This window comes from Colobus angolensis, unplaced genomic scaffold (assembly GCF_000951035.1).
Source record: "Colobus angolensis palliatus isolate OR3802 unplaced genomic scaffold, Cang.pa_1.0 Scaffold278, whole genome shotgun sequence".
NCBI lineage: Eukaryota > Metazoa > Chordata > Mammalia > Primates > Cercopithecidae > Colobus > Colobus angolensis.
The window spans coordinates 2,074,444-2,083,577 of record NW_012116021.1 but is presented as its reverse complement, the minus strand read 5'-3'; the positions used below and the strand labels follow the sequence as shown (position 1 = coordinate 2,083,577).

General features: G+C 46.5%; 1 protein-coding gene across 1 annotated transcript in view; it reads left to right on the top strand.

The window, feature by feature from the left end:
• Nucleotides 1-9,001: 9,001 nt before the first annotated feature.
• Nucleotides 9,002-9,134, top strand: part of AEN (apoptosis enhancing nuclease) — a 9,771-nt gene continuing 9,638 nt past the window's right edge. Inside the window, exon 1 of the mRNA XM_011948333.1 lies at nt 9,002-9,088. The gene's annotated coding sequence lies outside the window, so the exon portion shown is untranslated. The remainder of the gene's footprint in view (nt 9,089-9,134) is intronic.

The window sequence follows — 9,134 nt, the reverse complement described above, 5'->3', positions numbered from 1 at the left end:
TGTGGCCCGACAGCCACAGTATACGCAAGTACCAAGAGGTATGTACTGGAGACCGAGGTTGCCCCCACCTGGCAGCAAGGGGGCACACCGGAGCTCAGAGCTTGTCTGGTGCCTGCCCCATAACTGAGGGAGTGGACTTGTGTATATGGAATTTCTTGGTCCTAGTACATGCCTCTGTGCTGTGACATCCAGAGGTATGGCCAAGAGAAAAAAAGTCCAGTGCTTGGGGGCCATCCCCCACTGTGGCAGGAATACAACTAGAATTAGTGATCAGAAAAAGCATTTCCCAGGTTGTTTTTTTTTTTTTTTTTTAGACAGAGTCTTACTCTGTCCCAGGCTGGAGTGTAGTGGTGCAATCCTGACTCACTGCAACCTCCACCTCCTAGGTTCAAGTGTTTCTTGAGCCTCAGCCTCCCAACTAGCTGGGATTACAGGTGAATGCCACCAGCCTAGCTGATTTTTTGTAGTTTTAGTAGAGACAGGGGTTTGCCATGTTGGCCAGGCTGGTCTCGAACTCGTGACCTCAGGTGATCTGCCCACCTCAGTCTCCCAAAGTGCTGGGATTATAGGCATCAGCCACCTCACCTGGCCTCCCAGCCTTTCTTGATCCCTCTGCCTGGGGGGTACCTTGCCTTAAGGTGAGCACTGAGTCACAGTGATGACACTTTCAGTGGAGATTCATTTTTCAATCAACAAATCCAAATGCCTTCCCTATTCCTAAGTATATTCCCACCCTCCTCCATCCATACAGCAGAGGACACTAAAGCATATTACAAACTTAAGTTGAGGGTTGGAGATTGTACTCATTTAGGGAATGCGAAAATTGCAGCCATTAGCTGAGCTCATTCTACCTCTTCCGGTTGCTAGCTGTGTGACCTTTAGCAAGGCACTTGACCTCTCTGAACCAAGTCAGCCCTTCACTTCTACCCAGAGACTGTGGTTGCCTCTGCTTCTGCTGCTCCCTCTCCTCCAAACTGGCTCTCTTCTTCTGCACTTCCAGTCTTTTAAATTTCCCTTTACTGCTAACTCTGCCTGAAACCAGTGGGAAGCCAGTCCTATTAGAAATTTCATTTACACTTCAGAAGTCTGCAAATTGGTGTCACTCAGCAGGTGTCTGTCCTTCACAGTGGGAGAGAAGCCCAGATTGGGCAGGAAGGGCAGAGCTGGAGAACAGGAGAGGAGGGGAGGTGAGTCTCTCCTGGGCAGCCCTCAGCATCTGGGGCTGGTGTGGGGATGGAACAGGGAGAGATTGTGCCTCAGTGAAACAAGCATCTGGGGAGGGAAGTGGGGTGCATTCCTGATTTGAGGGATGGATACGAGAGCCTGTGTTAAGTGGTGGGGGGAGCCCTGGCTCTGAAGTCAAACACATCCTAATTTCAATCCTGGCTCCACTGCTTATGAGCTGTGTGACTTTGAGTCTGTCACTTAACATCTCTGAGTCTCAGATTCCTCAACTGTAAAACAGAATTGATCACATCTACCTTGTTAGGTTGTTATGATTAGCTGGCAAGTGAAGTGTCACAATACAAAATGGCATAGGTATATACACAATATTGGTCTTTTCTGTCTTTTCTTTCATAGTTTTCATGGTTGTCCTCTTCACCAGCCTTGGGCACCCACAAGTCTGCAATCCTGAAATAGGAACAAATGGAAACCACCATCTTTCTATTAGTCTCCCCAATCATGTAGGAATTTTATCCCATTTAAATACGTATCCTTCCCCTTCCAGATCAGTATCTTGCCCATTTCAGGGGGCTCAATATATATTGAAAGAATGAATATAGACCAAATCCCTCCCCACTTTAAAAATGCTAAAATTAAGGCCTGCAGAGGTTGTGACTTATCTCTTGGTCACTCAGCAAAATAGACAATTTACTACTGTGTTTGTTTGTTTGTTTGTTTATTTATTTATTGAAATGGGGTCTGGCTTTGTCACCCAGGCTGGAGTGCAGTGGTGTGATCTAGGCTGAATGCAGCCCCAGCCTCCTGGGCTCAAGCAATCCTCCTCCCTCAGCCTCCCAATCAGCTGAGACTACAGACACCCACCACCACGCCTGGCTAATTTTTGTATTTTTTGTAGAGATGGAGTCTCCCTGTGTTGCTCAGGCTGGTCTTAAATTCCTGGGCTCAAGTGATCCTCCCACCTTGGCTTTCCAAAATGCTGCAATTACAGCATAAGCCACAGCGTCCAGCCCTAACTTACTACTTTTTAAGATAACTTTCTTGGAGTCTCAACACAAAAGCGTCGGCGAATCAAGGGTCAGGGCATCTGGCCCCTCGCCTTAACTGCATCAACCAGGTTTACGAAGCAGCCTGATTTCCAGCCCCACCCATCGCAACTGCAGCTGTCAGGTTTCCCTGCTCACGTTTCCCTGGACGGGCAGAGAGGCAGCGTCCTCTGCTGGAAGCTTTAGGTAACTCCACTTTAGCGGCAATTCGTCTGTCTCAGCTACAAACTACTAACCCCTGGGGAGATTTAAAAACCGTCCTGTTCAGGCCCCACCCCAGACCAGTTAAATCAGAATCTTGGGGTGTGACCCCAAGCATCTGTGTATTTTACAGTTCAGCATGTTAAGTCAAGACTGGGGACCGCTGAATGAAGGATTAATTTTATATGTGAGGGGACTCTATCTAGAATGGAGCAAGCAATGGCAGAGAATAAACCCCCCCCTGGATCAAATCCCTCCAGTCTTCCATTAAAAAATTAACCATGTGAGACTTAGTCTGGGTCTGAGAATCCTGCACATTCTCAGGAGTTGGGGGAGGGTACAAAGGTGCCTTAATTGTCTCTGTGCCAGGCTGTGTCCTGGTAGGTCCAAAGTCCAGCTGCTGCTGGATCAAGAAAACTGAGAGGGGGGAGCTGTGTGAATAAAACAAGTACATTATTCACATTTAGCACTGGGAGTGTTGTCAGCTTCATACTCTCCAACGCAATGGATCCTAAACTTCAGCATGCCTCAGCATTAGCTATTTCATCAGCTTGTTAAAATGCTGGGCCCCACCCCCTAATTTTCTTAATCCTACCCCTTGACTTTCTGGGCCTCATCCCCTGACTTTCTGGGCCCCACACCCTGATTTTCTGATTCAGTAGGTCCAACAAACTCCCAGGTAAATGCCCATACTGCTGGGCTAGGACGACACACGGAGAACAATTGCTTTAAAAATTGAGCAGATCAACACTCTCTTTCAAGTCTGCGCCTGGCCCAGCACCATGGGGATCCCCACAGTACCCCAAAAAGTCCTCAGAATGAGTACACAGGGCAGGAAGAATGGCACTCTGACTGTAGCATAATGATTTGTAAATGCAAAATAGGTCAAGTCCTGTCTCAAGTGTTTACAGATTGAAAATGCGGAGGGGGAAATGATGGGGTCTGTGAGGTCAGAGCTTGGATCACGGGTTTTTCCCCACCAGGCCCCAGCCTAAACAAGCTCTGTTATAAAGAAGCCCTCGTCTTTGTGGAAGGAGGAGTTGTTGTTGTTTTTTTCTTCAATATGTAGTCTTGCTCTGTCACCCAGACTGGAGTGCAATGGCGCGATCTCGGCTCACTGAGACCTCTGCCTCCCAGGTTCAAGTGATTCTCCTGCCTCGGTCTTCTGAGTAGCTGAGATTACAGGCACGTGCCACCATGCCCGGCTAATTTTTGTATTTTTAGTAGAGATGGAGTTTCACCATGTTGGCCAGGGTGGTCTTGAACTCCTGACCTTGTGATCCACTGTCCTCTGCTTCCCAAAGTGTTGGGATTACAGGCGTGAGCCACCGTACCCGGCCTAGGAGGAGACATTTTTACTCAATCCAGAGGCAGCCTCTGGGTAGAAGGGAAGGGCTGACTTGGTTCAGCGAGGTCAAGAGCCTTGCCAAAAGTCACATAGCTAGCAGAAGTTGGAGGGTGAGTTTAGTGGTTTCCCTAAGAAAGAATGGGTATGAGTACTATCATCTACACTCAAGATGCCAACGTGAGACCACCCTTACTGAATACTTGGGACATCAAGTTTTTTCACTTAGCAATTCTTTTATGATAAATGTAAATATAGATAGTCCCTGACCTACAATGGCTCAATTTAACATTTTTTTCACTTTAAAATAGTGCAAAAACAATACACATTTAGTAGAAACCTTACTTCAGGTGCCCATGCAATCATTCTGTTTTTTATTTTCAGTACAGTCTTGAATAAATTATGTGACATATTCAGTACTTTATTATAGCATTTGTGTTAGATGATTTTGCCCAACTGTAGGCCAATGTAAATGTTGTGAGTACATCTAAGGTATGTCAGGCTAAGCTATAGACGTTTGGTAGGTTAGATGGATTAAGCGCATTTTCAACTCGTGAATTATAGTGGGTTTATCAGGACATGGCCTCATTGTTAGGTCACGGAGCATCTGTAAATATGGACATCTTAAAAATATGTCATTAAATGAACGCAATGGACTCTAAATATCATAATGATTTGATACAAACATTATTCATTTTCGTTTATTTATTTTTTGTAGAGGTGGGGTCTCACTATGTTGCCCAGGCTGGAGGGTAGCACAATCATAGTGCACTGTGGCCTCGAACTCCTGCTCTCCTGAAGTGATCCTCCTGCCTCAGCCTCGAAAGTAGCTGGGACTACAGGCATGTGCCACCTTGCCTAGCTTCCTTATTTATTTATTTATTTATTTATTTATTTATTGAGACAGAGTCCTGCGCTATTGCCCAGGCTGGAGTGCAGTGGCGTGATCTTGGCTCACTGCAACCTCTATCTCCGGGGTTCAGGAGATTCTCGTGCCTCAGCCTCCTGAGTAGCTGGGATTATAGGTGACCACCACCATACCTAGGTAATTTTTGTGTTTTTAGTAGAGACAGGGTTTTACCATGTTGGCCACGCTGGTCTCAAACTTGAGACCTCAGGTGATTCACCCACCTTGGCCGCCCAAAGTGTTGGGATTACAGGCGTGAGCCACAGTGCCCGGCCTTCATTTTTAAAGTACATGAAAAAACTATTTCTGACAATGTTGAGTTTTACCTAAGCACTGTGCTCCTAGACAAAAGCAATGATTAACCCCTCACCCTCAAACCCCACCTCAACCCCACCCTCTCGGGTTCTGGAAATGGCTCACTGCAAAGAAACACCCTTCCCCATATGACTGAGATAAAACTCATGGATTCCCCTCTATGGCGATTCCCCACTATACCCTGTTACCAGACTGGATACAGACATCCCCAGTGCCCCTTTGCCTCATAAGTGATTAGGTGAACTGCTTGGCCCATTGATCAGCTGGAACAAAATGCTCATTAATAAAACTTTGGTTAAGCTTTTGTCCTTCCCCAAGGCCTCTGAATTTTGGCCCATCCTCAGCCTAAACCAGCATGAAATCCCTCTGTAACAGCAACCTTGAGAACAGGCTGGCCTCAGGATAAAGCAATCTCTGACCTACTGCCCCATCCTGTCACTCTCGTTCATCCCACTTGCCTACACCAGGTTCTTTCTAGACTGGTTTACTCCTCCCTCTAAAAGAAAATCCCTTTTTGCCTACCCCTTGAGAGTTTGTGGATTTATGGCCTGAGTGTTCTCCCTGTTTAGAGAGTCTTACCACCCTCCCCCCACCCCAAAATCATCCTTTTAAATAAAATCTCTCTTTATGAAATCTGGATTTGTTTTTTTATTTGACGTAATATGCAACATTATTTTTTTCTTCCCATTCAGCTTCTGCTATGGAGTTTTATCCAAGCATAATATATTTTCATGCTTGGTAATATTTTATGAAGCACCCTATTGTACATTTCTGTCACATAATTATGTAGATAAATTTGAACTGGTTAACTCTAAAAAATTTTCTGTGACCATGAGGTTCTAAGGGTTAATTTTTTTTTCCTTCTGGATTGAAATGTTGTTGTAATTATTAGTAGTACATATGATTAAAATAAATACATAGCATTTCATTATATGAGAGAATCTTTAAACATAAAAGTTAATTAATCTTCATTAAAATGTCATGGAAAATATATCTTTGAAGGAGATGGATTGAGGCAGCTATTTTTCCATAAATTTGTGAGTCCAGAGATGAAAATCACTTTTTGTAAGAATGAGACAGGGGTGAGTCTGTCGTTTTGATTTTATAGTTGTAAGCCTGATAAACATTGTTTGCATTAAAACCATAGAGAAGTGGGAAGGGTTTTAGTCTGGCAGTTCTGTCACTTCTTTTAAATTGCTGATAATTATCTATACTCAAAACATTTATTTATTTATTTATTTATTTGAGACAGGGTCTGTCAGGCTCTGTCACCCAGGCCGGAGTGCAGTGGCTCAATCATAGTTCACTGTAGCCTCTAACTCCTGGACTCAAGGGATCCTCCCACTTCAGCCTCCCCAGTAGTTGGGACTATAGGCACACACCTCCACAGGATCTTGCTATATTGCCCAGGCTGGTCTCAAATTCCTGGCCTCAAGCAGTCCATCAGCCTTGGTCTCAAGAAAATTTTTTTTTTTTTTTTTTTTTGAGACGAGGTCTTGCTCTGTCGCCCGGGCTGGAGTGCAGTGGCCAGATCTCAGCTCACTGCAAGCTCCGCCTCCCGGGTTTACGCCATTCTCCTGCCTCAGCCTCCGGAGTAGCTGGGACTACAGGAGCCCGCCACCTCGCCCGGCTAGCTTTTTGTGTTTTTAGTAGAGACGGGGTTTCACCGTGTTAGCCAGGATGGTCTCGATCTCCTGACCTCGTGATCCGCCCATCTCAGCCTCCCAAAGTGCTGGGATTACAGGCTTGAGCCACCGCGCCCGGCTAAGAAAATGTTTTTAATGACCGAACAAAATGATTAGATCTTCTTTGGATCTTGGTGAAAGCAAAGAATGAGAAACCACCTGACTTGTAGAAGGATTTCTAGCCCCGTCTTCAACAATAATTAATACATTATTTAGAATTTCCCTATTGTTTCTCCTGGAGACTTTTATTTTCCAAGGTAATGCAGCAGAGCAAGATTTAGAACAGGTGCAATGTGAATTGCCTTTGAAAAGTGGGAGACAGCTGGTTACATAGGAGGAGAGGGAAGCTGAACACCAGACTCCAGGCATATACTGAGTCCCAGCACCATGGAAGTTGAGGATCTGGATATTAACTCTCTTAAAACTCTCCTTGGCTGGGCGCAGTGGCTCATGCCTGTAATCCTAGCACTTTGGGAGGCCGAGGTGGACGGATCACAAGGTCAGGAGTTCGAGACCAGCCTGACCAATATGGTGAAACCCCATCTCTACTAAAAATACAAAAATTAGCTGGGCATGGTGGCACGTGCCTATAATCCCAGGTGCTTCGGAGGCTGAGGCAGGAGAATCACTTGAACCCAGGAGGCGGATGTTGCTGTGAGCCGAGATCATGCCACTGCATTCCAGCCCGGGTGACAGAGTGAGACTCCATCTCAAAAACAAAAACAAACAAACAAACAAAAAAAACTCTCCTTGTCCCGGATTTACCTCCCACAGTCTCCATGCCTGAAGACCACTGTCCTATAACCCCTTCCTCTGTGCTCTCTGATCAATGCTGACTCCTAAGTAGCATTTGAATCTGTCATTTCAAATGCTACTTAGGTGGGAAGCTCTTTATCCTCCACACCACTCTGGACATCAGGATCTTCCAAATTTCCACAACCGCTCTCCCACTCCTCTTTCTCCAGTCCTCATCCATTCCTCTCTATGCTGCAGCCAGAATGAGTTTTCTCAAATGCAGATCCACTGGTGAACCATCTATGATTTAAATCCCTCTGCCTCCCCAAAGCCTTCAGGGGCCTGGGTAAAAGGATTGATCTCTCTTGTGACCTCATTCCTTGTCCTGCTTCCCTCAAATTTGTACTCCCATCAGAAACAGCTCCTAGCCTATTTCTCATCACAGGTACCTTTCCAATACCACTTCTGCTTGCAAAATGGGGACTAAAGGAAGTCAGCCTGCTTAGGTAAGGATCTTTGGACTCTAGGTGTTTCTCCTTAATTTAAGTGTCAATTTTCTTAGTTGTAAAACTGAAATAATAGTAAGGTCATTGTACAAATTAACTGAATATTTTGCTTGGCACATCATTCGTGCTCACATAATACATGTGAACCGTTTATTATTGTTCTTGTTATTACTCATGTTACACTGAATTTTTCTTTCTTTTCTTTTCTTTTTTTTTTTTGACGGAGTTTTGCTCTTGTTGCCCAGGTTGGAGTCCAATGGCGCGATCTCGGCTCACTGCAACCTCCGCCTCCTGGACTCAAGCGATTCTCCTGCCTCAGCCTCCAGAGTAGCTGGGATTCCAGGCGCCCGTCAACGCCCGGCTAATTTTTGTATTTTTGGCAGAGATGGGGTTTCATCATGTTGGTCAGGCTGGTCTCAAACTCCTGACCTCAGGTGATCATCCGCCTCGGCCTCCCAAAGTGCTGGGATTACAGGCGTGAGTCACTGCGCCCCGGCCTCACGTTGCACTGGATTTTCTGTTAATCTTGCTGTTTCCCTGCTGTTAGATAAACAACTCAGGATGCTTATGTGTTTATTCTGTGCATCCCACTGCCAAGCCCACGTAGGAACTTAATACTTAGGAGTCAAATGTTGCAAAAGAATAAGTGAAAAAGCAGCGCTGTCAGAGGAAATCTTTCAGTCTTTATTTAGTGCCCACTGTGTATATTATTTCCTTCAATCCCAGAACACCCGAGGAGGTAGGGGCCGATGTTCCCAATCTGCAGATGTGGGTGTACTCAGTAAGTCATTCGGCCTTTGGTGGTCCCAGGCTCACAGGAGCCCACATCCCGACCCAGGTAGAGGAGTGTATTGGAGCCGGGGAACACAGATGGGGCCGGGCAGGGATGAGAGGAGGCCGGGCTCCCCTCCCTTCTCTTTAAAGTTTCCCGCCAGTATGGTCGACTCGCAGCACGAGTTACGCCCTCTTCAGGAGTCCCTCCCCTTCTGCTCTTGTCCGCCTCCCCGCTGTCAGGCAGGCTCGACCAATCAGAAGAGGCCTTGGGCGGGCGCTGCCGCCCAGCGAGCCAATAGGCGGGCAGTGGCAGCCGGGCTTGCCCGGGCATGTGGAAGCTGCCGGTTTTCTGGACGCCACGTGCGGACCGGAAGAGACGCGCGGGGCTTCAGGTGAGATCCAGGACCCTGTGCCGGGGCGGCGGGGTCGGGCGGGCTG